This window comes from Lepidochelys kempii, chromosome 1, assembly GCF_965140265.1.
Source record: "Lepidochelys kempii isolate rLepKem1 chromosome 1, rLepKem1.hap2, whole genome shotgun sequence".
NCBI lineage: Eukaryota > Metazoa > Chordata > Testudines > Cheloniidae > Lepidochelys > Lepidochelys kempii.
The window spans coordinates 66,206,113-66,234,082 of NC_133256.1; the positions used below are offsets into that span (position 1 = coordinate 66,206,113).

Sequence of the window (27,970 nt, forward strand, 5' to 3'; positions counted from 1 at the left end):
GTGTGCAATTAGAAAAGCTGCTTCACCATTAAAGTAATAGTATTATAATAAAAATAAGCATTTATCCAATTCTGCGTAATAAGGCTGTTACACCATCAAGGGTCCTGGGGGTATCATAAATCGGGAAAGCAAATAATAAGTGATTTAATACTGGAGCATCTATAGATCTGTAGAGATGGATGCAAAAGTGGGTGGTGTCCATTCTAGCATTCCCACAGAGCCAGGCACCTCTATAATATCAGGTAAATAAAGTCTCAGAAGTTCAACAACATACTTTATGATAAGACAGAAATAGATGAAGTTTCTATTTTGAAACAAATGGTATAATGTATTGGTATATTGTGTGGGCTCTGGTTGATGACCCATTAAAATTTGCTCTGAGGATATGCTTTACTTGATGGTGTATGGTATAGTGGACAAGAATGAAGTCTTCGAGCATAAAGCTCCCTGCATCTGGAGGTACAGGAGGAAAGGGTTGCCCCCACTGAGAAATACTCAAACCTAAAGTAAGATCCCTAAACCTCCATGTGTTAAGCGATAAAATTCTACTCTTTAAAGTCATGAACCTGCAGATAATTATGTACCATGCGTAACTTTGACTTCAGTGGGTAAAGCTAAGCATACACATAAGTTTGTAGGTATGGGGCCCAATTGTCTAGCATATCTTTGGACCACACCATAATATCCTATAATATTGTATGCGCTCCAATAAGGAATTTTAGGCTAATGAGGCAGTGAACAGAGGTCAGTCTATATAAAAAGATCTTCTACACTTTCCACAGTATGCATCCGATGAAGTGAGCTGTAGCTCACGAAAGCTTATGCTCAAATAAATTTGTTAGTCTCTAAGGTGCCACAAGTACTCCTTTTCTTTTTAGGGTTTTTTTATAGCACTCATCACCACCGTATCTGAGCACTTCATAATCATTAATTAATTTATCTTCCCAATAACCCCTGAGTTAGGGAAGTGTTATTCCTAATACAGACAGAAAACTGACACACAGAGAGATTAAGGCCAATATTTTCAAAAGTGATCAGTGATTTTGGCTTTCCCAGTTTTGGCCTAAGTGCCTTGCCATGGTATTATAGGAAATTTGTGGCATTGCCAGGAACAGAAACTAAGTCCTTGGAGTCTCAGTTCAGCATCTTAACCACAAATTCATTCTTCCAAAAGGATGTCTGGACACTATTCAGCCCAAATTTTAAAATGGTAAATGCTAGTTTAATATGGTTTTCCAGATTTCCTAGATCTTTTCTGTTTCTCTGAACCTTTCCCCACTGCACCTTTGATTGGTTTTAAACTGTCACTGTTGTCTGCAGCTTTCTATAGTGCGTACTCATGACTGAACCAACTTTCAGCTTTCTCTTTCCATTGAAATGCCTAAACTGGGTGTTCATGATGCTTGAGTTAGGCTTTGTCTACACTAGCACTTTTGTTGCAAAACATTTGTCGGTCAGGGGTTTGAAGAAAACCACCTCCCTGACCAAATAAGCTTCACTGACAAAAGCACCAGTGTGGACAGCGCCATATCAGTGGGAGAGCATCTCCCGCTGACATAGATACCATCCTTTGTTAGGGGTTGTTAATTATGTCAGCAGTAGAGCTCTCTCCCGCCAGCATAGAGCGGCTACACTAGAGACCTTACAACGGTGCAGCTGTAGTGGGACAGCTCTGCTACTGTAAGGTCTGTAGTGTAAACATAGCCTTAGATTTAATTTTTTTTCTTAAATGAAGAGTAAAACTTAGAGAGCACAGCTGCAGGCAGAGCAGTTCCTAGGGTACAGCAAATCGAGGGGACAACCCCGGGCCCTGCACTTTGCGGGGCCCAGTGCTTTGTGAGGAGGCAGGTGGGGAGGTGAGGCGTGGGGCGGACAGTAGATGAGAGGGAGCCCCCCCCACCAAAACCTCCCCCAGTGCCTCCTGCCCGCCAGCGGGCCCCGCCAATCAGCACCTCTCCCTCCTCCTCCCAGCGCCTACAGTTGATCAGCTGTTTTCGGTGTCTTGTCTGGAGGCGTTGGGGGGGAGGGGCAAGGAGCTAGGGTGCAGTGCGCTCAGGAAGGGGGTGGAACTGGGTGGGGAAGAGGCAGGGTGGGGCAGAGCAGGGGTGGGAAGGGTGGGGCCTTGGGGGAAGGGGTGGACTGGGGGCAGGGCCTGGGTAGAGCCAGGGGGAGCACCCCCCAGCAGATAGAAACTCGGTGCCTATGTCCCGGGCCTCGCAACCCCCTTAGGGACTGCCCTGGCTGCAGGGAGAAACTCTGACTACTTTGTCATTGAAAATTGGCTTTTATCTACAGACTAAAATCTGACATCATGCTTTAGTATTTATTGTTTGACTTTATTTTTTTTTATATGCAGTGGTGGTGTAGCCGTGTCAGTTCCAGCACACTGGAGACCCAAGGTGGGTGAGGTAGTATCTTTCATTGGACCAACTTTGGTTGGCATGAGAGACAGTCTTTTGAGTTACACAGAGCTCTTCCACCAGTCTGGGAAAGGTTCTCAGAATGTCACAGCTCAATACAAGATCAAATAAATAGAATACGTGCTAACTACATACGCTAAACTAAGGGACCATTCCAGGTGAAGTGGCCCATTAACATCCTTGTAGCCATAGGACAGCAAGGGGGGTAAACTGAGTTATAGATTATTGTAATAAGATGTAAGTCCGGTGTCTTTATTAAGACCATGAATTTCAGTATCAAGCAAAGTTATGAATTTAAGCTCCCGGGCTCATCTTTGAAAGGTGTTGTGCAGAGGATGAGGACTGATATGTCAGATATAGAGTGATGGCTTTGCGGAATCTTTTTGTCATTTATCATTTTCTTGTATGAGTTCACCTGAGAGTGTAGCGATTGTCTGGTTTCACCCACTTTGTTGTTATTGGGACAGTTACTGCACTGGCAACAACAGATGCAAAATCCGTAGCCATATGCTTCAGTGCCACAACACACCTTCTAAGATCCATGGCTCCTGCACATGGCTATCATAACATGTATACCTCGTCCAGTGCACTAAATGTCCCAATATCAACTATGCCACAGGTGTTTTACTGAAGTGTAAACATACCCTCTGAATATATTGCCCAGATCTGAAGAAGAGCTCTGCATAAGCCTAGCATCCTGCATAGCATCCTACCTGAGTGCCTTTATATGGTTTTATGGGGCATAATTGAATCATCTTTTTAGTCTCCAGCAATCCCCTTCCCCTTTGTCCCACACCTGGGGTTCCTGTCAATGATGGGCTGTTATAATGAAAATTCAATAAATGCTCACTATAAATTCCAACCACATATAAATAAACCAGTTCAATCCATAAATCAACATATTATAAATGATGGTGTATGCAGCATGCTAGTTTCTAGTTCATAAGGGAAGTGCACTGTAGGATATTTTGGAACAACCTACTCAATAGTGTTCATGTTCAAGATTAAAATTAAAACAATAAACTTGACTCTGGATTTGTCTTCATTACTAAAGCACTGGATCATTTACTTTAACAATGTCAACCTGCTCTCACTATTACATTCAATTTAATTAGGAAAGGAAGTAATATGCAAGAGCACACCTCATGGTATTCCATTACCTTGGAGTAATGTGTGTCAGCTCCTAAAAATAAAAGGTACCCTTGCCCTCTTTCTCCCCCCATGTTGTACCAGCTACACCATGGAAGACTGAGAGGGAAACTATTACATGATAGAAAAAAACTGGTACAAAAAATAAAGTATCTGGCAAATTCAGAGGGGAAAAGAAGCATAGCACTTGATCCTGCCCTCTTTGGAGTCAATGAGAGTTTTGACGTTTACTCCAGTGTGCATAGGATTGGGCCCATTATGCACTAAGGAATCTTTTCTGATAGATGAGAGATACGGAAGAAGGGAAAGATGAATGCTTTGGATCTGACTGGCCATGCATTGGCATTGATGCATCCTGTGTTTTCATCTGGACAGAAGAGCTGCCATACTTTTATGATGTATTCTCCAAAACAGCTGTACAAGGAGCCAGAGGTCATATCATAGAATCATAGAATCATAGAATATCAGGGTTGGAAGGGACCTCAGGAGGTCATCTAGACCAACCCCCTGCTCAAAAGCAGGACCCATCCCCAATTAAATCATCCCAGCCAAGGCTTTGTCAAGCCTGACCTTAAAAACTTCTAAGGAAGGAGATTCCACCACCTCCCTAGGCAACGCATTCCAGTGTTTCACCACCCTCCTAGTGAAAAAGTTTTTCCTAATATCCAACCTAAATCTCCCCCACTGCAACTTGAGACCATTACTCCTTGTCCTGTCCTCTTCCACCACTGAGAATAGTCTAGAACCATCCTCTCTGGAACTACCTCTCAGGTAGTTGAAAGCAGCTATCAAATCCTCCCTCATTCTTCTCTTCTGCAGACTAAACAATCCCAGTTCCCTCAGCCTCTCCTCATAAGTCATGTGTTCCAGACCCCTAATCATTTTTGTTGCCCTTCGCTGGACTCTCTCCAATTTATCCATATCCTTCTTTTAGTGTGGGGCCCAAAACTGGACACAGTACTCCAGATGAGGCCTCACCAATGTCGAATAGAGGGGGACGATCACGTCCCTCGATCTGCTCGCTATGCCCCTACTTATACATCCCAAAATGCCATTGGCCTTCTTGGCAACAAGGGCACACTGCTGACTCATATCTAGCTTCTCATCCACTGTCATCCCTAAGTCCTTTTCCGCAGAACTGCTGCCTAGCCATTCAGTCCCTAGTCTGTAGCTGTGCATTGGGTTCTGCACTTATGCTTATTGAACCTCATCAGATTTCTTTTGGCCCAATCCTCCAATTTGTCTAGGTCCCTCTGTATCCTATCCCTGCCCTCCAGCGTGTCTACCACTCCTCCCAGTTTAGTATCATCCGCAAATTTGCTGAGAGTGCAATCCACACCATCCTCCAGATCATTTATGAAGATATTGAACAAAACCGGCCCCAGGACCGACCCCTGGGGCACTCCACTTGACACCGGGTGCCAACTAGACATGGAGCCATTGATCACTACCCGTTGAGCCCGACAATCTAGCCAGCTTTCTACCCACCTTATAGTGCATTCATCCAGCCCATACTTCTTTAACTTGCTGACAAGAATACTGTGGGAGACCGTGTCAAAAGCTTTGCTAAAGTCAAGATACAATACATCCACTGCTTTCCCTTCATCCACAGAACCAGTAATCTCATCATAGAAGGTGATTAGATTAGTCAGGCATGACCTTCCCTTGGTGAATCCATGCTGATTGTTCCTGATCACTTTCCTCTCATGTAAGTGCTTCAGGATTGATTCTTTGAGGACCTGCTCCATGATTTTTCCAGGGACTGAAGTGAGGCTCACTGGCCTGTAGTTCCCAGGATCCTCCTTCTTCCCTTTTTTAAAGATTGGCACTACATTAGCCTTTTTCCAGTCATCCGGGACTTCCTCCGTTCGCCACGAGTTTTCAAAGATAATGGCCAATGGCTCTGCAATCACAGCCGCCAGTTCCTTTAGCACTCTTGGATGCAACTCGTCTGGCCCCATGGACTTGTGCACGTCCAGCTTTTCTAAATAGTCCCTAACCACCGCTTTCTCCATAGAGGGCTGGCCATCTATTCCCCATGTTGTGATGCCCAGCGCAGCAGTCTGGGAGCTGACCTTGTTCGTGAAGACAGAGGCAAAAAAAGCATTGAGTACATGAGCTTTTTCCACATCCTCTGTCACTAGGTTGCCTCCCTCATTCATTAAGGGGCCCACACTTTCCTTGGCTTTCTTCTTGTTGCCAACATACCTGAAGAAACCCTTCTTGTTACTCTTAACATCTCTCGCTAGCTGCAGCTCCAGGTGCAATTTGGCCCTCCTAATTTCATTCCTACATGCCCGAGCAATATTTTTATACTCTTCCCTGACAACAAAATCTAGCTAGTGATCTTTTAAAAAGTTTATTTCTTTATATTCTTAAGCCACTGGTTGCTTTTGGAGAGTATAATTGACATCACTTGCAACTGGTTTAGTTGATCCAACATAGACCTTTTTTTGAAAGCAAGAAAGCAAGCAAGAAAGAAACCCACAGTTTTCCAAATGATTTCACTTTATAAGCGGTTTCCATTATGAAGACATTTAAAAAATAGCAGATCTTTCCCCCATACAAAAATAATAATCCTTCGCTCTACATGAGCCCACATTGGAAGTCCTTACCGAGTCCTTATTCAAGGAACACTTCCACTGACTTCCATAAAGAGTGAGGAAAAACTGTGTCAGGATTTAGCTCCATAAGACGGAAGATGATACAGCTATTTCCCAGCTTGGAGGCTAACAGTACAATAGAAAATTCTCTACACCTCCCAGATTAGGAAGATAATCAGTACTTCTCACAGCATTTGTCATGCCTGGTTTCTCTTTGGCATTAAACTATAATATATACTTTGGGATAGAGAAGGTTCATGAACATACACTCGTTTAAATGCTTGGGTAAGCTCAGGAAGGGCTGTATGCAAAGGTGCCCTCCTCAACCCTCAATTGCTCTAAATGCCAATGGCCACCAGGGGCTGTTCTGGCAGCTGAGGGTCACAGAGGTGTAAGGGTATCCTGTTCATATTCCCTGCACTGGAGTTGGTAAGAGTGACACATGAGCTACCACAGCAGCTCTAAGCCATCCAAAGATCACCCTAGGAAGGCAAAATATAGCTAGAACTGCCATCCTGAATAAGAACCCAGGTCTAACATGTCTCTGACAGTGGCCAGAACAAGAGGCATGAGAAGGTGTAAGTAAATGTGGAATAATCTGCCCCCACATAGGTCACATCTTGGACTCTAACTTGAATGGAAGATGGGAAGTGGAAACCTTGAGTGGATGGGCAGGCTAGTTTTAGGACAGTTGTGCACTGCAGAGCACAGTAAAGCTGCATAGCATAGCCAAGAATTTGGCCCAGAGGATGGAAAATTGGATACATATCACTGGTCACATTTAACTCATCAGTTTTCTATGGAAAATCAGGCTGTCTCTCTCACAGTGGAATTAATTAGGGATGTGTGAAAGAACCTCGAACCCAAACAAAATCAGATTTTGCTTTTGCTCTAGCCAATCCTGTGAGCCAACAACTGAGGCCCACTACCTCCATTGTACCGAGGATGATACTATTTATACTGCCAAACTCTTAGGGTATGTTTACGCTGCAGCTTGGAGTGAGCTTCCCAGCCCAGGTACAGAGACGTGAGCTGGCTCAGCTTGCAGAAGTGTCCTAAAAATAGCCACATGGACATTGTGGCATGGGCAGCAGCTCATGTTTTCAAGCCCACCTTGGGTCTGAGCTTAGGTGGCTAGCTTGAATCTGTGCTGCAAGGTCCACACTGCAATTTTTAGCATGCAACTCCAGCAAAGTTAGCATGAGTCTATCTACCTGGGGAGGGAGGCTTGCTCCCAGCTACAGTACAGACATACCCTTAGACACTTACAGCTCAGATCCCTTTCTACCTGATCCCTCAAGATGTCACCAACTTATCTTTGATACCGTTAGGGCATCACAGGTGACCTGACTCCCCTGCCACATGCACTCACTACTATGGTCTGGTGCTCATTCCCCAAAATCTCCTAGGAGCAGCAACAGGCCACACTCCCATCTTCATTTTGTCACCACAATACAGATATAACCTAGGATTGCCAGGTGTCTGGTTTTCAACCGGACCACCCATTTGAAAAGGGACCCTACCTAACCAGATGAAAATGAGAAAGTGCGTGAGGGTGAGGGAAAGTGAGCAAGGGAGGGCGGGGGGATGGAGTGAGCAGGTCAGGGCCTCGGAGAATGGGCGAGGCAAGGGTGTTCAGTTTTGTGTGGTTAGAAAGTTGGCAGACATCACCATAAAGTTTAGAAAACTAGCTGGGATTTTCTAGCAACGCAAATGAATCAAGCCCAGAAAGGTGAACTATCAGTGGACAGCCTAGTGTCAACCTCTACAAATCTACCCTGTCGGGTTAATCTCATTTAACCCATGAAGTTTGTTCCACTCTAGAATTAATCATGCCAGAAAAGCTGACTGGGCTAAGACCAGGAATGATCTCCTTAGCATTTAACACCACTGCCATAAAATGGATGAGAAGGAACAGAAACGGGGGGAGGAGAGAGAAAAGGAAAGAAGTGAAAAGAGAAAAATGATTTTTCAGCACTGTACTATTGGCCTTTGATGGATTCCAATTGTCAAGCTACTGTAATTTGTAAAGATCAATGGTTTTAGTTAAACTCTAGTCCCTGGTGCCTCATCTTCTAATTCATCTACTCGGCAGATGTTTTTCCTTTTGTAAAGGAAAGTACACAAGGTTGTTCTCAGGCATTTTTATAGGTGGTCTCTTTTTTGTCTGTAAAGCTCAAATGAATTGTAAAACTCAAATCCTTAATGGGCATTTTTGCCAATATTTTTGTCTGTAAAGCAAAATGTGTCTGATAATGATTCTTGTGTCAGTAGTCCCCATTAAACATCAGCACTTACCAACAGTTGCTGCCAGCATAGGATATTCCAATGGGCTCCAAAACACAAATTCAACATTTCCCCATGTCCCTTAAACACACACAGCTTTCAAGTCCCCTCTTCTCATGTCCTGACCCCTTTGCCTCAGCCCCAAAGTTTCCATCCCAACACATGCTATCCCATGACCTCTGGTGGCTTTACCCTTCTCACTACCACTCTCCCAACACCTGGGACTTCTGCCTCTCGCTTCTACTTCCACTGACTCCCACTTTCTCTGGCCCTGTTCTCCCCGATAACTCTGCCCTCTTGCCACTAGTGTTTTGCCAGAGAGGTTTCCATTGCCTGCAGTTCCCCTGGATGTGCAAGTGATGGCTTCCCCACCTGTGTGGCTCAAATGACCAGCTACTTCAGGAACTACGGAAAGTGCAGTGGGCAAATGAATAGTCGAGTGGTCTGAAAGCAACTTCCAGGCCCTTTTATTTCCTCTATGAGGGCATCAAATCCCTCCATAGAATTCTCCTTTCATACTAAAATTTTCTGTGTGGCCACTGTCCAGTATTAATATTCGAGTCATTTGCACTAAGTCATTTTTGAGTTATGACCCAAACTGGGTCCTGTTCTGACCACCATTTCATAATACTGATATTAATAACTCACAAGGACTGAACCTTGGAAGTTCAAACCCAGCCTGGAATGATTGCTGTGGTGCCTTTTGTAAGGTTTGAAGCATTCTGATGTTGCATTAGAGCTATGACGGTTTCAAATAGGGTGACCAGATGTTCTGATTTTATAGAGACAGTCATGATTTTTGGGTCATTTTCTTATATAGGCTCCTATTACCCCCCACCCCCATCCCGATTTTTCACACCTGCAGTCTGGTCACCCTAGATTCAAAATGCTGCTTAGCGCCCGTGCAATATAAATAGATTCTTAAATCAGGAAGTGTGCATGTCTACATCAGTGGGCATGGCTAAGTGTGTAACCACCTACGTAACTGGGTGGTTTTCCATGGTAATGAAGTAGCAGCAGCTGGCGCTTGGCTGGCTTGTGCGTGTTAGCTAGTGAACTGGATATTTGCTTTTCCATTCTATTTTAACTGGGGATGGCAAAGCCTTTAATGAATTCTGCCTACAAATGGCAGTTTGGTGAGCCTGAGGGAGCCTTCTTTGAACACGTTTTCTGCTGATGGAAATTAATTGACCCACATGCCTAGGGAGCTCTTACCTTAAATTAAAATTTATAGATTTGCTGTAGAAAGTACATTTTAACACAAACGCTGCCTGTGCTATCCTTTTACCCTTTGTCATACTGACTTCACATGCTACATTTACTTGTCTGAACCCTGTTTAATCCATTTGTTTTACTTGTAGCGATTATTTTATTGTCAGCTGCTTGTCTATGAGACTTCTATCATGTCCTTTTATTGTAATTATAAAATTACATACAACTTTCTTTTCTTCCTCCTCCAGGAGTCTAAAATGTTTTCTGGAAAAAAATGATTAGCTGTAAATATTACATGTATATACTTTCATAACATGTGTTGGTCAGACACCACACTCTCTGCTCTTTGGCTCTGCTTTCATTTGCCCTAACTGTTGGTGACCTCAGTGTCACCTTTGATCCTCTCCTTTTCCCCCTTCCGTTTCTTGTCTGCCTACCACCACCACCTCAGTAATATTGCCTGTGTGTGATAGTCTGAATATGCCAAATCCTTTTACCATAACTATTACAAATCCCTCCTCTGTGACCTTTCCCTGACTCCAGCATTAGTGGAATGATCCTGCCAACCTACTCATGCATACTACAAAATGTGACTATCTCATCTGCACCCTCATGCTTCTCCATTCGCTGCCCATTCATTCTTAACGTCTCATTCAAAATCACCAACCTTAGGGGCCTGTCTAATGGATCCTCCCTCCCAACAACTATCCTCCCAACTGCCTCCTCTCATCTAGTGCCAGCCTCCTTTCTGCCCTTGGCAGTCTCCTAACTACTAGTGTTAGTTCAGCCCATTTGAGCCACTTTCCTGTATCTCTCACCATCATTGATTCTCCATCTCTTTCTATCTCTTGGCCGAAATCCTCAGCTGATGCAAATTGGTGCAGCTTTATTGACTCAGTTCTCTCATCTTTTTACTGTCTTTAATTACAACTTGATGAGCCTGACACTGGATGTAGGGAGGCTCTCGGAGGTGAGACATAAACAATGCTCACTTTTCAGAAAGATGAGATTCTTTCAACTATTAAGATGACTGTATGTTTTATGATTGGAGTTTTATGCATGAAATGTGATTCATCCCCTTAGAAACAGGCTTTTAAAATGGACTTTGGTGTTGTGTACATTTCGTACTAGTGCCATGGAGTAGTGCAGCATAATGCATTACAACTCACGCTAGGCTCCCCAGGGCTGCAGCCTCAATAAATTGGCTGATGTGCATACAGTCAACACTTCTCGGTAAATTCCTGACTGGAGGGATTAGAAAAACTTGTATCTGGCATTGCTGCCTACAGTGTTTTAATTTCATCACGCTATTTGCAAGAGTAGAGGTTTTAGCCCAGATGGGCTGGCCGAATTTTGATGGAGGAGTTGTATTTTGTACACCTTCTTGCCCCTGCAGATTCAATTTGATAGCCCATTTGCCTTAATCTGTTGTCATCTGCTGCCATGTATTGTTAACTAACCGGCACATTCCCCCTGAGAAGATTTCAGTAGTGGGTAAGCAAATTGAGAGAGAGAGAGAGAGAAAGAAAGAGAGAGAGAGAGAAGGGGTGTGTTGGCAGGTATAAAGCTATTGAGGTCCCAAAGGGCCCCTCACATCTCTGGTGTACCACTGCCCTAGTTCCCCTAGGATAATAAGGTGGCATCAGCCTAGGACAGGAGGGCTCTGAGGGAAGCAGGTACCCAGGGGAGTTCCTTGCACACTTCAGGGAAGTCAAGACAGAGATTTCCCCTGGAAGTCTGACACTATAGCAAAAGCAGCTACTGAATTGCTAACAAAGGGTCTTGCAAAGTGCAGGCCTTTCTCAGAAGGAGGTTTGGTATTTTTCTTTGCTTTTCCTCTTTATTTAGCAGAGGCTTCTGGTGGTTTGTGCTGCTTGTGCTGGACCTGAGACCCAATCATAGTGCTACCTAAATGTAAGATATTATTTATTTAATTTTGCACACTTTTTTCACTACTAAAACTCACACTCAGATTGCTGGTCTCACGGGATTGCCTCATTCTCTAGCATCGCAGGCCGGAAGAGAAGTGATAGTAAACAACATAAATGCAATCAAAACTGCACCCAAGCAAACACTAGTGTAGCATCTGCATGATGTGACACACTTGAAGTTTTTAATTTAAAATAAGAGATTGAACTATTCCACTGCTTAAAAAGGTGAGCAGTGCACAAGTTATTGGCCGTATACAGTAGTACAGCATATATCCGTGAATAAAGACCCAGAGAATGTATATCCCACAGTGCAAGAAGAAGGACATATATATCATGATCCTTTTATATTTCAAAAGCAGAATAAAGCTCCAGCAAGTCCATGTGTGAGGCACAGCAGAGGCCACAATGGTTACCTCTATACTGCAATAAAAGATCAGCTGACTGGGGTTTGGGGGGGCTTGGACTGTGGGACTAAAAATTACAGTGTAAACACTGAGGTGTGGGCTGGAGCCTAATTTCTGAAACTCTGTGTCGGGGGTAGATCTCAGAGACCAGGTTCCAGCCTGAGCTGAAATGCTTACACTGTAATTTTTAGCCCTGTGAGCCCAGGTCAATTGATCTGGGCTCTGGGACTCAGTGCTGCAGGTTTTATATTGCGGTGTAGATGTGCCCAGTGTTGTCCAGTTCCAGTGCAAGTATTAGGTGAGGCACAAAGTGAAGTGGGGTGTGCATGGGCAGAAGAAAGGCTAGGCAGTAGGGCCCCAATTCAGGAAAGCATCACTGTGAAGTGCAGCACTCAAGCACATGCTTAACTTTAAGCATATGCTTAAGTTCTATTAAAGTCAACAGCACATAAGTGCAAGCTTAAAGTTAAGCCTATGCCTAAGTGCTGTCCAAATCAAGGCCTTGGAATTACTCTACTCTACTAATCAGAAGCATCAAGTCACTTGCACATCTGTTCCATTACTCATAAGAGCACAGGGTGAATATGGGCAGGGTGCAGATGGACAATGGAAACATCTGATAGATAATGAGTTAAAATGCATTTTTCACCATATTAACCAGATACTATCATGCAAGGCAGGAGTAACCTGGTGTCCATGCAGCACCCCTTTCATTAGTGCAGAACTGGACTCCCCTCCATATGCTGTCTGATTCGTTACTTTATATTCACACATGCAACACTGCAAGTCTGAATTGTAGACTCAAACCCTATCTATCTAAGGTACTTAGATTGCCCCTATCAAAGAAGAATGTGAGCACCTCACAATCTTTAATATATTTCTCCTCTTGACACTGCTGTGAGGTAGGGAATAAGAATACTTCCCACTTTATAGATGGGAAACTGAGGCAAAGAAAGGCTAAGGGCCAGATTTTTAAAGGTATTTAGGTACCTAATTCCCATTGACTTCAGTGGAAATCAATAGAATAGAGTTAGGTACCTAAATAGTTTTTAAAAATCTGACCCTAAGAGACTTTCTCAAGTTCACATAGGAAGTCTGTCACGTTATAGGGAATTGAATAATTGAATCCAAGGCCTAGGTTAGCACCCTAAAACTATACCATCCTTTTTCTTTCAATCTCATTCAAGATACACTTCAATGGATTTATTCAGGATTTACACTAATGAATCTGACAGCAGAATTTCCCTAAATCCCAGTGATCTACTGGTGGTAATTTAGGGCTCTTAATCAGTGGTATAAGATAATCAGACACACACAAGAAACATTGAAACCAACCTCAGTCTATTTTAGTCAGTGAGAATGGATTTATATAATTTGCAGGTTAAATATAACTGTGGCAGATTGACACAGGCACAATACAATAACTGAAAGTACTAGTAATTAGTATTATGGACAGGGGACCCTTCAGAGGCTCTAAGCATTAAATTACCTTGAAAAATTAATGACTTAATGTTCCTTAAGGACTTTTAAAACTTTTGGAAAAAAATAGTGTTTTAAAGCATCATTACTCGAATGCACTGAAAACACTTCCTACCCCCTCCAAAAAAGTAGATTTTACATCATGCAACATGAAATAATGGAAATAAAGAAAGAGGCTAATAACTCTTCTGGCTACATCTCTTTACAAAGGTCCCTTAACCTTGAAAACAATACAGAAAGAGAACATTTGGAACACACAAAACCAGAGACATATGCCTCACTAAAGGTATTTTAAATTATATAAGCTGTAAATGACAGGTTCTCAATATGTTTGCTGCAAATGGGGAAAGCTGGGTAGACCTCTGAGAGTATGTGCGTGGGGTCCTGGTATGGAAAAGGTTGAGTACCACAGCTCTAAACATTCCCCTAAGCCAATGGTCTGTTTTTAATAACCAGGTCTATATGTTTAACAATCTATATTCTTTATTCCCATAACCGTCACCATCTCCCTTTTATCCTTCTTTTATCACTGAAGCATAGAAAATATTGTAAACAGGAAAGGAGACTGTGGCAATGATGAGTAAGGTGCAGCTGTAAACTACTTCCAGTTATCTTTACTTCATTAGATCCCTGACTTTATGGATTAGGGCAGCCCCTAATACTACCCTCTCCCTTCAGATGGTTTTGAATGCACTTCATTTTTATACTGAGCACAAATCCCTCAAGATTTGGCCGTGGCTGGAAATTTCAATCTCACAAATTTTAAGTGTGTCTGAGATTAACCTGAACTAAATGTGCCTATCCCTAATTAGTATGCCAAGAGCCAAATAGATTAGTTTTATATACAGAGATATTGAAGTAAAATAGTAGTGTTTCATAATGCAAATGCATTTCTTTGATCCTTAGCTTTAGTGAACAACTAAGCATCTCTTTTTTCTGCCTCAGACTTTAATGGCAATTAGACTGAATGGGTGGGAGGACATATTATCCTTTAGTAAACCTTCAAGTCTATTAAAGAATATTTTAAATTAGAAAATTCTATTGATTAGGTGAACAAATAACACAGTCTTCATGTAACAATTGAAATCCATTTTCTGAGATAGTACATCCTCTCAATATTTACTTACCAGGATTATCAGGAGTCTTGAAGAAATGAAGGTTTGTTAAAGGGCTGTTATTAATTTAGTCTGATTACCATTGAATCTTATATTCAGCCTCATATTTTAGCAGGAACAACATGCCATTTCAGTGCATGGGAAATAGCATTTGGTTCATACACCCCTATCATCATCAATCCAAGCTGCAAGTTCCTTATTAAACAGTACAATTTAGTTTAAATGCATCTTATAATATGTGAATTTTTAATTTCTGTGTTCTTGCTACTTTGACTTTCCAACAAACTTTCATTTGGAGAATTTATAAAGATTGGAAACAGAGGAACTCTCATAGTGGCAAAATATGTGTGTGATAAGAAGCTCTGTGATTTAGCTAGTGTATGGTTTGTTGATGTTTCTTTCTCCTTTCAAGCGATGTTACATATCAGATTACTGGGTTTAAATGTATAGCTTTCATAGGATAACATATTAAAGCTACTGTACATCTTTAAGAGGCTGTTAGACACTGATTTCCCACAGACCACAATCAGCTCTTTGAAATTGTAGTGTTTGTGACAGAATAAACTCCATTAACTTGTTTTATTAGTACTGTGTGCAGTCAGGAGGATCAATGCTGCAGAACATGATGAAACAACTAACAGTCTTCATCACTGTACAGCAGAATGTTTTCTCCTTACACAGAATATATAATTACTGCTCATACGAACAGGTAGAATTTTTTATCGTATTTCTCAGGTAATACTTGGAAATCTAAGGCTTATATTCATGGGAGGAACACAAAATAAATTAAGCTTCCCTCCACCCCCAACCCCACTCTTCAGTCTAATTTGTTGCCGGCTGCTGCTGTAATTTTTGTTTATATGACAGAGAATTATCCATCAAACAAAACACAATTCTAATTCAATTGGTTAATATAATGACCAAACAGCTCAACAAAGCCAGGCGAGCTTCAGAAAGGAAAGATTTACTGACCAGTTGACTCCCAAAAACCCATTAGTCACAGTTTGACAGCAGTACACTAGGTGAGCTGCAAAGCAGAGTAAATAAAGCAGAATGAATCCAGCGGAACAAAGTATATTTTATCATATATAAGTAAACCTGCAACAGATATCACACCATTAAAAAATAAGATCAGCCGTATATTTCAGAAGCAGGTATCTTATACTGCAGATGGCACAGCTGCCAGTACTTATCTGAAGAGAGAGGTATTCTCTTCCAGAGCAAGTCTTACAACATTAGCCACTTCAGAAATATAAATGGCTTTTTCTCTTCTCTTTGGTCTCCATTTTCTGCTGCCTTTTTGCTTTGCCCATTTAAGATGAAAGCTAGGTTCTGAACCAACTAGCTTCATGGGATTTCCAATATAAACTTCGAGCACATTACATTTTAGCCTAACAAAATATAGGAAACATGAAGGTGAGCAATCACAAAGGAAATGATTGGATGATTGAAAAGAAGACTCAGTACAGATGTAGAATGATGAGAATCATGAAAAAAAAATTTCTAATCCTGTCTATTTTTTGCTAGGAAGAACGAGTTCATGATTTGCAGATTGAATATAACTAAGGAGAAAGGTATTTTTCATAACAATGATTTATATATTCAACCTTCTACTGGATAATAGTTCTTTTTACATTATAGCAGCGTCTGCTCTTCCTATTATAGTTAAGGGGTTGTCAGCATTTCTATTATATAAATCCCTAAATTCTGGGGTTTGTAATTTGGCCGTAAAAAAATCACTGCTGGCTGAAACTTGAAATGTGATTTTAGTCTGAGAGTGATTTTTTAAAACACATTCTGAAATATTTGTCTAATTTTAAATGAATAGGATTGTAAAAAATGTCTAAATTTACTGGTTTAAGATTTTGTTTAGGTGGCTGTACCTTGAACATTGTTTCAGATTTAGTATGCAATGTTTCATTTACTAGAGACTACCAATTGTAACAGAAGTATCACAGGGCCAAATTTTCCTTTGTTATTTATATTCCACCCAATCTACTTAAATGGTACTGCACATGCTTAAGTGATGTAGGACTCTCCCCAGTGATTTAAAAAAGCAAGTACTGCACATGCTCAGTAGCTCCTTTTGTATTCTGATGTTGCCTAGACATCTAACATTGTGGATCCATAATATGCATATAGGTACTAATGTGAACAGACATTCATAGCCAATGGTGTAATGGTGCTAAGTGGAGTGTGAGTTAAACCCTCAAAGGTCAGAAATTAAGTGTGATGGCTGAAACTCTCTCCTTAAAGGACAGCAGAATCCATTTTAATCAATGCAATAATGTGAAAGTTCACAAGGTAAAAAGTCTTTATCACCATGCATAAACTGTAAAAAGGCATTTGAAAATAAAGTTTCCAGAGTGGCACTGCTGGAAGAGGTCTTCTTTCTGAGAAGTGACATCCTTTGTAATACCACCAGTGTGGATGGAGGTCCAAAATATCAGCAGTTAACCTATTTTCTATCCTACTTAATAATCAGAGCACTAAGGATGAGAACACCTAGCCTGAAGAATTTAATGAGGCACTGTAGGTAAGTAAACTTCTCTCTTATACCTCTGTTCCTCTTCTTTCTCTTCCCATCAAAAACAGTCTTACTCCCTTCCCCACCCCAGTTTGCTCCCTCTCTCTCCTCTGAGGAAAATAAGATCCTCTTCATCTGTTTAATTCTCCCTTAAGCCTTCTTAAAGTGCCCAAACATGCCCCTACTCACAGCCATATTTCTCACCTGCTTCTTGTTGCCAAAGATTGCTCCCTTCTAGTTCTTCCCCACTGGCAGCTGCCTTTCTGCTCCCTGAAATTACTGTGCCTGAAATTACAATCCTACCAACTGCACCCTAACTGGACCCTAGCAACACTCAATAATATTGTCTGTAACAGCACTGAAAATAGTTTTGTCCCATGTACGCTAGCAGTTAAACTATATTCAGCATCTATTCCAAGTGACCTATCACTGGTGACTTTTTTCAGCAATGGGTCAGTTAAGCGAAGCCAGGACTGGTGTAAGATATGATCTTACTATGGAGACTGTTGATGCTGAATGTTTTGGGTCATTGTTTGGAAAAGTACAAAGAAGAGACACTTATGTAACTTATCAGAATGAAATGGTGCAAATCATTCTTGGTTTAAAAATCACATTCTTTGGGATGGAACTTCTCCCCCTAATTGAGTTAGCCACCTTGAAAAAAATGTGTGAGTCCTGATGAAAAAAGAAAAGGAGTACTTGTGGCACCTTACAGACTAACAAATATATTTGAGCATAGTCTTGCTGGAAATACACCCCATTTTATGATCTCTGCAGGAACAAACATAAATGGGAAACAGTTACATTATGAAGTAAGATCATAGTGACAGTTACACTAATATTGAGATACTGGTGCATACCTTCAAACATCAAAATTGGATATTTTGCTCTCCTGGACATAGCATGTCAAACATGAACAGTAATGAGATTGTTGGTCCTGGGGGACTCCTAAACCCATACTCTTCTTTAATATACATTACTGCCTCTCACTTCAACCGGAGTTTGGACTTGGTGTGGCTGAAGCCTTGAACCCTACATTTACACCTTCCCCCCCCCCTTTTGTGGGTCCTACCTTTCAACCTTCACTCAGCCTCAAATCCGATTGGCTTCACCGGGAATTCCCATTGGGTTTGGCTGCAGCCTCGACCCTTCAATTTGTGAGTTTTTCTGGGTTTGCAAGCCTGTTCTCATGTGCTTTTTTTAGGGCTAAACTCCACTTGCACCCCTCTGCACCAGGGCATTTAGTTGTAGTATGATCCAGATTGTGGAACCATTACTCACAGAAAGTCCTATTTCCAAAGTGTTATATTCTCAAAGGACTCTACAAACTATAACCACTCACAGTCCCCTGAAGTCTTACTATGTAAATCTGCAGTGTAGTGACTGCTAGTATGCACAATTAATGTAAGTTCAGTTCTGCACCAATCATGACCCCTCTGCAATAAATAGCAGGGAATAGTTCCAAATTGTAAAACAAGGAAACAGACCAACTGGTGCAGCCTTCTGTGTAAAGGTTCCTGGAATAGAATGTCAAACCTCAGATTAGAGGACACTGCTAATAACCTTTGTCCTAGCTCAACAAAGAGAAACACTGCAGCTGAAATTAATATAAGAAATAGGTAGTGTCTCATCCCCTTTGTTATAATATTTATAAACGATTTGCTCAACATTTTTAAATACAGTTATAGTCTGCTGCAAAGTTACATAATGCAATACAGTTAGAATGTATCTACCACTTTTCTTAGTCAAGGTACCTTAAAGTGTTTTACCAAAGTATTACATATACTTGCCTAGCAAAAAGAAAAGGAGTACTTGTGGCACCTTAGAGACTAACCAATTTATTTGAGCATGAGCTTTCGTGAGCTACAGCTCACTTCATCGGATGCATACTGTGGAAAATACAGAAGATGTTTTTATACACACAAATCATGAAAAAATGGGTGTTTATCACTACAAAAGGTTTTCTCTCCCCCCACCCCACTCTCCTGCTGGAAGTTGTTCTGTTGTAATATCGCAACTTTCATGTCTGTAATCGCATGACCAGAGAGATTGAAGTGTTCTCTGACTGGTTTATGAATGTTATAATTCTTGACATCTGATTTGTGTCCATTTATTCTTTTATGTAGAGACTGTCCAGTTTGACCAATGTATATGGCAGAGGGGCATTGCTGGTATATGATGGCATATATCACATTGGTGGATGTGCAGGTGAACGAGCCTCTGATAGTGTGGCTGATGTTATTAGGCCCTGTGATCGTGTCCCCTGAATAGGTATGTGGGCACAGTTGGCAATGGGCTTTGTTGCAAGGATAGGTTCCTGGGTTAGTGGTTCTGTTGTGTGGTGTGTGGTTGCTGGTGAGTATTCGCTTTAGGTTGGGGGGGCTGTCTATAGGAACGGACTGGCCTGTCTCCCAAGATTTGTGAGAGTGTTGGGTCATCCTTCCGGATAGGTTGTAGATCCTTGATAATGCATTGGAGGGGTTTTAGTTGGGGGCTGAAGGTGACGGCTAGTGGCGTTCTGTTATTTTCTTTGTTAGGCCTGTCCTGTAGTAGGTGACTTCTGGGAACTCTTCTGGCTCTATCAATCTGTTTCTTCACTTCCGCAGGTGGGTATTGTAGTTGTAAGAATGCTTGATAGAGATCTTGTAGGTGTTTGTCTCTGTCTGAGGGGTTGGAGCAAATGTGGTTGTATCGCAGAGCTTGGCTGTAGACAATGGATCGTGTGGTGTGGTCAGGGTGAAAGCTGGAGGCATGTAGGTAGGAATAGCGGTCAGTAGGTTTCCGGTATAGGGTGGTGTTTATGTGACCATTGTTTATTAGCACTGTAGTGTCCAGGAAGTGGATCTCTTGTGTGGACTGGACCAGGCTGAGGTTGATGGTGGGATGGAAATTGTTGAAATCATGGTGGAATTCCTCAAGGGCTTCTTTTCCATGGGTCCAGATGATGAAGATGTCATCAATATAGCGCAAGTAGAGTAGGGGCAATAGGGGACAAGAGCTGAGGAAGCGTTGTTCTAAGTCAGCCATAAAAATGTTGGCATACTGTGGGGCCATGCGGGTACCCATAGCAGTGCCGCTGATTTGAAGGTATACATTGTCCCCAAATGTAAAATAGTTATGGGTAAGGACAAAGTCACAAAGTTCAGCCACCAGGTTAGCCGTGACATTATCGGGGATAGTGTTCTTGACGGCTTGTAGTCCATCTTTGTGTGGAATGTTGGTGTAGAGGGCTTCTACATCCATAGTGGCCAGGATGGGGGACACCATCACAGGGCCTAATAACATCAGCCACACTATCAGAGGCTCGTTCACCTGCACATCCACCAATGTGATATATGCCATCATGTGCCAGCAACGCCCCTCTGCCATGTACATTGTTCAAACTGGACAGTTTCTACGTAAAAGAATAAATGGACACAAATCAGATGTCAAGAATTATAACATTCATAAACCAGTCAGAGAACACTTCATTCTCTCTGGTCATGCGATTACAGACATGAAAGTTGCGATATTACAACAGAAAAACTTTAAATACAGACTCCAGCGAGAGACTGCTGAATCGGAATTCATTTGCAAATTGGATACAATTAACTTAGGCTTGAATAGAGACTGGGAGTGGCTAAGTCATAGAATCATAGAATATCAGGGTTGGAAGGGACCCCAGAAGGTCATCTAGTCCAACCCCCTGCTCGAAGCAGGACCAATTCCCAGTTGAATCATCCCAGCCAGGGCTTTGTCAAGCCTGACCTTAAAAACCTCTAAGGAAGGAGATTCTACCACCTCCCTAGGTAACGCATTCCAGTGTTTCACCACCCTCCTAGTGAAAAAGTTTTTCCTAATATCCAATCTAAACCGCCCCTACTGCAACTTGAGACCATTACTCCTCGTTCTGTCATCTGCTACCATTGAGAACAGTCTAGAGCCATCCTCTTTGGAACCCCCTTTCAGGTAGTTGAAAGCAGCTATCAAATCCCCCCTCATTCTTCTCTTCTGCAGACTAAACAATCCCAGCTCCCTCAGCCTCTCCTCATAACTCATGTGTTCCAGTACCTTAATCATTTTTGTTGCCCTTCGCTGGACTCTCTCCAATTTATCCACATCCTTCTTGAATTGTGGGGCCCAAAACTGGACACAGTACTCCAGATGAGGCCTCACCAATGTCGAATAGAGGGGAACGATCACGTCCCTCGATCTGCTCGCTATGCCCCTACTTATACATCCCAAAATGCCATTGGCCTTCTTGGCAACAAGGGCACACTGCTGACTCATATCCAGCTTCTCGTCCACTGTCACCCCTAGGTCCTTTTCTGCAGAACTGCTGCCTAGCCATTCGGTCCCTAGTCTGTAGCTGTGCATTGGGTTCTTCCGTCCTAAGTGCAGGACCCTGCACTTATCCTTATTGAACCTCATCAGATTCCTTTTGGCCCAATCTTCCAATTGGTCTAGGTCCTTCTGTATCCTATCCCTCCCCTCCAGCGTATCTACCACTCCTCCCAGTTTAGTATCATCCGCAAATTTGCTGAGAGTGCTATCCACACCATCCTCCAGATCATTTATGAAGATATTGAATAAAACCGGCCCCAGGACCGACCCTTGGGGCACTCCACTTGATACCGGCTGCCAACTAGACATGGAGCCATTGATCACTACCCGTTGAGCCCGACAATCTAGCCAGCTTTCTACCCACCTTATTGTGCATTCATCCAGCCCATACTTCCTTAACTTGCTGACAAGAATACTATGGGAGACCGTGTCAAAAGCTTTGCTAAAGTCAAGAAACAATACATCCACTGCTTTCCCTTCATCCACAGAACCAGTAATCTCATCATAAAAGGCGATTAGATTAGTCAGGCATGACCTTCCCTTGGTGAATCCATGCTGGCTGTTTCTGATCACTTTCCTCTCATGCAAGTGCTTCAGGATTGATTCTTTGAGGACCTGCTCCATGATTTTTCCAGGGACTGAGGTGAGGCTGACTGGCCTGTAGTTCCCAGGATCTTCCTTCTTCCCTTTTTTAAAGATTGGCACTACATTAGCCTTTTTCCAGTCATCCGGGACTTCCCCGGTTTGCCACGAGTTTTCAAAGATAATGGCCAGTGGCTCTGCAATCACAGCCGCCAATTCCTTCAGCACTCTCGGATGCAACTCGTCCGGCCCCATGGACTTGTGCACGTCCAGCTTTTCTAAATAGTCCCTAACCGCCTCTATCTCCACAGAGGGCTGGCCATCTCTTCCGCATTTTGTGATGCCCAGCGCAGCAGTCTGGGAGCTGACCTTGTTAGTGAAAACAGAGGCAAAAAAAGCATTGAGTACATTAGCTTTTTCCACATCCTCTGTCACTAGGTTGCCTCCCTCATTCAGTAAGGGGCCCACACATTCCTTGGCTTTCTTCTTGTTGCCAACATACCTGAAGAAACCCTTCTTGTTACTCTTGACATCTCTGGCTAGCTGCAGCTCCAGGTGCGATTTGGCCCTCCTGATACCATTCCTACATGCCCGAGCAATATTTTTATACTCTTCCCTGGTCATATGTCCAACCTTCCACTTCTTGTAAGCTTCTTGTAAGTCATTATGCAAGGTAACCTACTTCCCCTTGTTTTCCTAACACCCCCTTCCCTCCCGTTCCTCAGACGTTTTTGTTAAACCCTGGATTTGTGCTGGAAATGGCCCACCTTGATTATCGTACACATTGTAAGGAGAGTGATCACTTTACATAAGCTATTACCAGCAGGAGAGTGGGGTGAGGGGAGAGAAAACCTTTTGTAGTGATAAACACCCATTTTTTCATGATTTGTGTGTATAAAAACATCTTCTGTATTTTCCACAGTATGCATCCGATGAAGTGAGGTGTAGCTCACGAAAGCTTATGCTCAAATAAATTGATTAGTCTCTAAGGTGCCACAAGTTCTCCTTTTCTTTTTGCGAATACAGACTAACACGGCTGTTACTCTGAAACTTGCCTAGCAAACACTATCAGTTTTGCAGAGTGAAATGCAGCAGCCAAAATACAATACTGTTGTGCTATTAAATAACACAGTGGGTTAATGCAATCCTATAAGACTGACTGACTGTGCAGATGTCTTGATACCATGTTGTTTCTGTAGCCAGCCATATGATGCCATCTGAAGCTTTAAGCAGTATACAAGATAATATATCCCATGAAAGAGCTAGGGGCTCTCCACTGAGCTCTCTCCCTCTACCTCACAAGGCACACTAGGATCTCTTAGCCAGAGGACGTAGCTGAACAAAACTACCACACCAATGTACAGAGTCAGTGGCAGTAACTGAGGTAACTGTGCCAGAGCCCATAAAATGCTTTGTAGACATGTATCAGGAACTGCACAGATATCAGCAGATAGTATAAAAAATGTGTGTGATCTGTTCTTATAAGTCTGTCCTGCTTAGGTGGTGAGCCACTGCCTTCTGCACCAGCTGGGATTTCAAGGTAGCCTTCACCGTCAGCCCTAAATTCAGCACAGTACAGTAGTCCAGTTTAGACTTATTAAAGAGTGGTTCTAAGTCCTCATCTGACAGTAAAAGGCAGAATCTCTTGCTCTGCATAGATGGGAAGAAGCATTTTTGGCTACTGCTGTCATCTAAGGATCCAGAAACACCGTCAAATCCAATAGGACACCAAGGTTTCACAACATCTTGACAAGCAAAGGATAGATGTCGACAGATTCTCTCAGTTCCTTGACATGTTCTTCTGTGGATCAACATTAACTTTGTTTTATGCAGGTAAGGTCTGAGGCAGCCACTTTTCATCCTGGTCCCTTTTTTGTCCAAGACAAAGGATGAAAAAGATAGACAAAGTGTAAGTGTAATTAAAGGAATGGCCTAATTAGATGGAAATTACCATGGGACTTGCAGTTCCTCAAATTCAGGTGCTGACCTGCTACAACAGGGACAAGTTCCAAAAGTAGGAATCTTCATCTGAAATCTCCGTGCTGTCAGTCTCAGAAAGTGTAAGACTAGGCTTGATGGGATTGAGCAGGGGAGGAGTTGTTTCTTGGGTAAGTGGGTTCTAGTCTATTTAGAATTTTAAATATAATTAACATAAAATGCATTGTATTGCACCGTAAGTGAATAAGTAGCCAACCAAGAGTGAAGAAATTGGTTGTTCCAGATGTCTGGCACCTCACCCTACTTAGGAGGTGGGCAGCTGCATTCCATACCCATGGCAGTGTCTGGGTGGTCTCCCATAATAGCCCTAATGATAGCATATTGCAATAATTTCAGCTGCCTGAAATTATTGAGATAAGACATTTTTCATCTTGTCATCTCTCCCCATGATAACAGAGCAATTACTGAGTGTCATCATCGTAACAACTAGCAGATTGTGCTGGCTGTAGCAGTGGCATTTTGAACATCTTCTCTCTACAAGGGGATGTAGCACAATAAAGTTAATTATACTCACCCATTTTAGGAAACAAGAATTAAAATAGCTTGGCCAGATCTTCAGATGGTGAATATCAATATAACACCATTGATATAATGTGATTCAAATTAGCCGAGGCCTTCTCACTCAAAAGTTTGCAATAGTGAGCACATGATGTACTCTCATATTCCTAATACAATCAACCAAACCCAACGCCAACGATAACTCCTCACCTGTTTAAAGATTTTTAAGGGATTAAGTATTACAGACTAATTTGAAAAGGTCATTCATTTAAGCAAATTTGCTATTACACATGGCTGCCCCAATTCTGGCTCCTTACTTTCCAATTATAAACTTCACTTCTACAGTAAAAGAGAATTTGACTTATAAACTATAGTAACTTATGTGATGAAAACAGTTCAAATAAGTGGAATTGAAGGCCTGATCCTGCTGCCCATTTATCTTGGTGGGTAGTATCTTACTCCATGAGTAATCCAGTTGAAACCAAAGTTATTACTCTCGAGTATATTTCGCAGAATCAGTCCTTAAGTTATTACTTGGGTAAACTGTTTTGAGCCGTGGATACTACTAATGCAGTATAATTGCAGGCAAATGCAGTTCCCATTAGTGGCTTGACAATGATTCATACAGCTTTGCATAATAGAACTGGTCTTACTAATGCTGATTAGGATACACAGGGGCTGATATTCATATTTTATATTTAGTTTTAGACATTTCTTGTCTACAGTTAGGATAGGAATATGACCAAACATGAAATTTTACCTGTGAGGATTGCTCTCCCTCTTGTGTAACCCTTCTGCCCGTCGGAGTTGGCAGCAAGGGCTGGGTTCAGTATCTTGGGGTTCCATTCCAATAACACAATGAAAAACTGGCTTGAGCCCCCACCCAGTGACCTGGGACAAATATATACCACCCCGCTGGGCACCTCCAAGAGGCAATACTTCCCCTCTCACAAACACAGAGTCTGAGTGTAGCAAAAGTCTTTTAAAAACAGAGATAAATGTGGCATTATGGTGGGGAAACACCACCAACAGGATTCATAACACAACCCATTAGCAAATAAAACCCACCCCAAGCAAACTGGGGCATGCCCTTTCCCTTGGGTTCTTGAGCCCAGCAACGCAAAGTCACCCAAAGTCCCAAAAGTCCAACAACCCAAAAGTCTCTGTCCCTGGTCAGTGCAGCACCAGAGTTCAAAAGTTTATCTGCAGAGTTTTACCTCCCAACCTGGGTGGAGATGGGGATGGTGGTTTAAGGGGCACCTTATGTGGTCTAAAGCCGATTGCCCCCACCGCTCCGCTCCACCTCTCTCTGCTCTGCTCCACCAGCCGTCCCACAAATAGCTCCACTCTGCCAGCCGTCCCGCAAACTTCTCCGCAATATATCTTCAGGCTCCCCCACTACTTAACACAACACTCAGTGATTTCAGCTCTTAGTAAGTTTAGCGCTTTTGTGATTTCAGCTTGTAGTAGGGGACCCTCAGTACTGGTGCACCATTGGCCCAAAGTGAATTCAGCTCAGCAGCCTGCAACTAGACTCCTAATGGAATCAAAATTAGCTCTGATATTCCACAGTGGAGAAAGGCAGAAATGCAATTAGCATGTAAGGCCCTCACCAGGAGGCCTATACCATCAAGTCTTAATACCTATCCCCAGCCTCTCTCAAGTCACTGAGTTTTGGAACCTATGTCCCTTGCTTAGCGAGTGCTACTTACTTGATGGCGAGTCCCCCCATCATAACAAAAGGCCAAGTACAGTTCCACTGTCCTTGATTCACATAATCAGGATAATAACAATTTATTCTTCCTGCCCCAATAACAGAGAAACTGGGGATCCCACAGCAGCCAAAGTGACCATTTGGACAGTTATGGGCTCTTGCTAGGTGGGGTGAGTGTGCCTATGCAAATGAGATCAGCCCCTGAAGTTCTTTTCCACAATTTGCCACAACTCACCACCAGACGTCAGGGTGGAGCTCATCCTGACTCTGCTTACACTTGTTTAACTTAAAAATTAATCAAGGCTTTGACCCATCTGTGCAATTTCAATACCAAAGTTTTAAATGTCTGGGAGCAGTTCACATCCCACCAGGCAACATAAGCTACTCCTAGAAAGCCCCATAATTTCCTTATGTCCAATAAAAAAATATTTAAAAAAAAACTTCTGCAGAATTTGTACATCAAGGAGGCTTATGACAACTTCCAGGTCCAGGCTTCTCATCTGGGGAGTCTGTGTATATAGAAGAAATGGAAGAACGTGGAAGGTGATAATAATAAATATAAATGAGAAGGGATCATAGAAAACTGTTAAGGGAAGCAAAAGGACACAAGAAGGACTCTATTACCAGCAGAATTAAGAAAAAATAAGGAGTTTGGTAGGTATATTAGGAACAAAAAGAATTCTAATGATGATATTTGCCCACCACTAGTTGGAAATGATAAAATTGTCAATAAGAATGCAAAAAAGGCAGAAGTGTTCTTCATCTGGGGAAAAGCCAGATGATGTAGTGATATCATATGATGACAATGAAACATTTTCCATTCCATTCCAAATAAATTGGTTAGTCTCTAAGGTGCCACAAGTACTCCTTTTCTTTTTGCGAATACAGACTAACACGGCTGTTACTCTGAAACCTTTCCATTCCAATAGTAACTCAGGGGGATATTAAACAGCAGCTACTAACGTTAGCTATTTCTAAATAAGCAGGTCTGGATAACTAGTATTCAAGAGTTTTAAAAAAGTTGGCAGAGGAATTTGCTGTACCAGTAATGTTGATTTTCAATAACTCTTGGAAGACCGGGGAAGTTCACAAAGACTGAAGAAAGCTAATGTTGAGTCAATATTTTAAAAGGATAAATGGGATTACTTTGGCTTTGTTTCTGTACATACAGGATGGGGGATTCTATCCTGAGAAGTAGTGACTCTGAAAAAGCCTTGGAGATCATGGTGGATAATCAGCTGAGCAAGAGTTCCCACTGAAATGCTGTGACCAAAAGGGCTAAATGGGATCCTTTGTTATACAAGGGAATCTCAAATAGGAGTAGGAAAGTTATATTACCTCTATATTTGGCACTGTTACATCCACTAATGTAAAACTGTGTTCAGTTCTGGTGTCCATCATTCAGGAAGGATGTTAATGACCATGGAGATGCTTCAGAGAAAAGCCACAATAATGATTAAAGGATTATAAAATATGTCTTATTGTGTGTAACTGTCCTCACTCAGGGGTTAGTGGGGAAGCATGGCCTAGTGATCAGGACTATGACACATGACCAGCAGGGGCGGTGTTGGTAGGGGAGCCCATTCCATCAGGCTCCAACCCAGAACCCTTTGGGTCTACCAGTGATCTGGTAACTGAGTCTGCTCAAGGCTGCTTTCCCTGAGCCACTTCCTATCTCCCCATCTCCCTCTGGGCCAACTCCATCCAAAGCTTTCCTCTGCTGGGGTAG

At 42.3% G+C, this 27,970-nt stretch overlaps 1 long non-coding RNA gene across 1 annotated transcript; it reads left to right on the top strand.

Moving 5' to 3' along the window:
• Positions 1-2,356: 2,356 nt before the first annotated feature.
• Positions 2,357-27,681, top strand: LOC140911990 (uncharacterized). The gene is made up of 4 exons (XR_012159195.1): positions 2,357-2,399; positions 16,127-16,173; positions 17,085-17,135; positions 27,413-27,681. It is a non-coding gene; the product is annotated as an uncharacterized lncRNA (long non-coding RNA).
• Positions 27,682-27,970: the final 289 nt, after the last annotated feature.